This window comes from Lathyrus oleraceus, unplaced genomic scaffold, assembly GCF_024323335.1.
Source record: "Lathyrus oleraceus cultivar Zhongwan6 unplaced genomic scaffold, CAAS_Psat_ZW6_1.0 chrUn0175, whole genome shotgun sequence".
NCBI classification, from domain to species: Eukaryota; Viridiplantae; Streptophyta; class Magnoliopsida; order Fabales; family Fabaceae; genus Lathyrus; species Lathyrus oleraceus.
In genome coordinates, this window is record NW_026112566.1 from 7,347 (window position 1) to 11,655 (window position 4,309).

General features: G+C 30.5%; 1 non-coding gene across 1 annotated transcript; it reads right to left on the minus strand.

Moving 5' to 3' along the window:
- Positions 1 to 3,537: 3,537 nt before the first annotated feature.
- Positions 3,538 to 3,609, minus strand: TRNAD-GUC (transfer RNA aspartic acid (anticodon GUC)). Its single transcript has one exon. It is a non-coding gene; the product is annotated as a tRNA-Asp (tRNA).
- Between the last annotated feature and the right edge of the window lie 700 nt (positions 3,610 to 4,309).

The window sequence follows — 4,309 nt, forward strand, 5'->3', positions numbered from 1 at the left end:
ATTTCTACTAGTAGTAGATACCAAATAAGGTTTTGAAGCAGATAACTACGGTTTTATCCTGCCAGCAATGAGCAGTGACTAAGTAGCTTTGACCTTATCTATAAAATTAGGAATACTTAAGCAAACAAAAGAAATGTTAATGATAGAGAAGCCAAGAGTATCAGAGATGGCGAGAAGCATATGATGAGAAATAAAATTTGTATAAATAGTAGACTTGAGAGTATTGACTGTATGGCCATAAATATCAACGCACATATTGAATAAGTGTGACAAGTTTTGAATGTTGTATTTGGTTCTTCTGCAAAAATCCATCACATCCTCACCATAAAGAATAAGAGACGGGGTGAAGCTGCCAATAGGATTTCTAGTTTGATACTTATTAACCTTATTCATAAATTTAGATGTCCCTCAATTAAGAACCTCTTATATGAGACAAAAAAGAAGAGGAGACGAGGGATTCCCATTTGTCTCTCCTGGGTCAAATAGCCTACTAAAATACTCACAAAAATATAAGTTTTGTTATTTTCTCTTCACATCCAATATTGGGGAAAGAATCGTCACATTTTCCCCAAATTGTCCCTATCTGGACATTTTAGAACGGATTTGATTTGATATAGTAATAATAAATGAAACTATGGAATCAAACGTTTAAGTTTTAAACTAGGGAAATAAAATTTAATATGAGGTAAAATAAGGAAATAAAATATATACATATAAGCCTTAAAATTTCTTTTATCGGTATATGTTTCAGTGACATTTTCTATGAATAAAATGACGTTGTATCATAACATATCAGTCAAAGGATAAGGATAGCCGATATCTTATAACAAGGCTTGTAATTTATTCTAAATACAACGACTCAATTCTTTTGCATTTTTAATGTATAATTTCTTAAAAGTACAAAAATGTATTGAGTATTCAATTAAATTATATTGATATCATTAACATTCTCAAAATGAGGTAAATATAAATTGTTGTTGTAATCTTAATGCAATTAGTCCATCTTTTTCTTTGCTGTCAAGGAAAAGTGTTATGAGATTAACAACTAAAGTCATCAGTTGAGAACCAATATCGAGCCACATAGAGTTTCCCCCATTTTTTAAAGTAGTTTTAACGTCCGCCTTAATACCAATTAACTCATATGTAAATAAATTAAAGTTACTGATGTTTAGATTAAAACAATTCCGTAAATTAGTATATTGGTTCTTAAAGATACCACCTCTAGTAGAAGGACCTAGAAATTCTCTAGTTACACCATCATTAATGCATGTAATCCTATAAATTTTAATAGGGTTCCAACATTTGGTTTTTGGAACTATATGAGGATGAAACTAATCCAATAGAATTTTAAGATTCAATACTCGTGCAAAAATAAAGAAGAAGAAGAATCAGAGAGGTTACTTGTCTCGGAAACATGAGAAACAATCAGGTTAATTAATTGAAGAATTTTTATGAGTTGTTTTACCTTAAACACGAGCTTACTCCCGCAATGCCAAAAATTTCAACATACTAATCATAACAAACAAAGTGACAAGTTTTCCTTGTTTGGACCATATTCTTTGATAAATTCTCCAAATACAAAGGGTATAACAAGAAAAAACATTAATCTGGATGGATTTCCTAGGTAATTTCCATAAAGTTAAAAAGATTTGAAATCTGATTACAAATAATGATTAGATTCTTTGTCACAATAACACAAATCAGATTTAGGGGCCATGTGAAATTCTCTAAATGATAGGTTCCCACAAATAGAACTCGATGATATATAATCCTCAAAATAATGAAATATTCAGAGGAATTGATTCCATAAAGTTTTAGCTCAAGGTAGTTATTGATCATTGGTGTTAATAGGATTATAAGATTATTTGAAAATCATATAACCATTACTACTATAATTCTACGATAGGAGGTCACCCATAATATTATTTGAATTTGTAATATGATGGCTTGTAGATACATATGATGGACAAGTCTGAATGTTTAAATCAGGAAAAATCAAATTATTTCTTTTAATGATATATTTCACATTAGCGTCGAAGAAATGATAAACAAAAAGGTCAACATTGGGAGTTTTAAATACAAGGTATTTGTTCCAAGAATTCATTCAAAACATGATCATGTCTCTCCTACAAACAAACTAACTACTATCATCAAATACGATATCCACGTTCCTCTTAATACCATAACATATAGTCGATCAACGTGGTAGCTAATATAAACTTATTCCTGATCACTCTAGCTCTAAGGGTATTGTCTCCTTGGATTTTGTAAGTAATAAACACCATACCAAATTTAATGGAGTCTTCCTCATTCAATTTATGAGGGACCCAACACTCAAAACTCCCCCCTTATTGAGTAGTACAGACATTGTTCCACGTCACAATAAGATTCTTTTACTTAATAAAACCACCTTCCAAAATATAGTATATAATCCATTTATCAATTTCCTTCAAAAGGCTGTCGTGCCATGAATACTCCACGAACCCATAGTCAAGCATGCTTTGAATGATACTCTTGAATAATTTATTTCTACTAGTAGTAGATACCAAATAAGGTTTTGAAGCAGATAACTACGGTTTTATCCTGCCAGCAATGAGCAGTGACTAAGTAGCTTTGACCTTATCTATAAAATTAGGAATACTTAAGCAAACAAAAGAAATGTTAATGATAGAGAAGCCAAGAGTATCAGAGATGGCGAGAAGCATATGATGAGAAATAAAATTTGTATAAATAGTAGACTTGAGAGTATTGACTGTATGGCCATAAATATCAACGCACATATTGAATAAGTGTGACAAGTTTTGAATGTTGTATTTGGTTCTTCTGCAAAAATCCATCACATCCTCACCATAAAGAATAAGAGACGGGGTGAAGCTGCCAATAGGATTTCTAGTTTGATACTTATTAACCTTATTCATAAATTTAGATGTCCCTCAATTAAGAACCTCTTATATGAGACAAAAAAGAAGAGGAGACGAGGGATTCCCATTTGTCTCTCTTGGGTCAAATAGCCTACTAAAATACTCACAAAAATATAAGTTTTGTTATTTTCTCTTCACATCCAATATTGGGGAAAGAATCGTCACATTTTCCCCAAATTGTCCCTATCTGGACATTTTAGAACGGATTTGATTTGATATAGTAATAATAAATGAAACTATGGAATCAAACGTTTGAGTTTTAAACTAGGGAAATAAAATTTAATATGAGGTAAAATAAGGAAATAAAATATATACATATAAGCCTTAAAATTTCTTTTATCGGTATATGTTTCAGTGACATTTTCTATGAATAAAATGACGTTGTATCATAACATATCAGTCAAAGGATAAGGATAGCCGATATCTTATAACAAGGCTTGTAATTTATTCTAAATTTCTAAACAATGGTATTTCCTTTCTACCAGAAAAGAGAAATTTTTCCTTTCTACCAGAAAAGAGAAAGAGAAATTTTTCTTAAAAGAAAGTTAAAATTTATTATTTTTCAAATTAAAATAAATTCTATCCAAATCAAAATATAAAGAATGGAAATAAAATACGCCGTTGCCGGGGATCGAACCCGGGTCACCTGCGTGACAGGCAGGAATACTTACTACTATACTACAACGACTCAATTCTTCTGCATTTTTAATGTAAAATTTCTTAAAAGTACAAAAATGTATTGAGTATTCAATTAGTTTATATTGATATCAATAACATTCTCAAAATGAGGTAAATATAAATTGTTGTTGTAATCTTAATGCAATTAGTCCATCTTTTTCTTTGCTGTCAAGGAAAAGTGTTTTGAGATTAACAACTAAAGTCATCAGTTGAGAACCAATATCGAGCCACATAGAGTTCCGCCCATTTTTTAAAGTAGTTTTAACGTCCGCCTTAATACCAATTAACTCATATATAAATAAATTAAAGTTACTGATGTTTAGATTAAAACAATTCCGTAAATTAGTATATTGGTTCTTAAAGATACCACCTCTAGTAGAAGGACCTAGAAATTCTCTAGTTACACCATCATTAATGCATGTAATCCTATAAATTTTAATAGGGTTCAACATTTGGTTTTTGGAACTATATGAGGATGAAACTAATCCAATAGAATTTTAAGATTCAATACTCGTGCAAAAATAAAGAAGAAGAATCAGAGAGGTTACTTGTCTCGGAAACATGAGAAATAATCAGGTTAATTAATTGAAGAATTTTTATGAGTTGTTTTACCTTAAACACGAGCTTACTCCCGCAATGCCAAAAAATTTCAACATACTAATCATAACAAACAAAGTGACAAGTTTTCCTTGTTTGGACCATATTCTTTG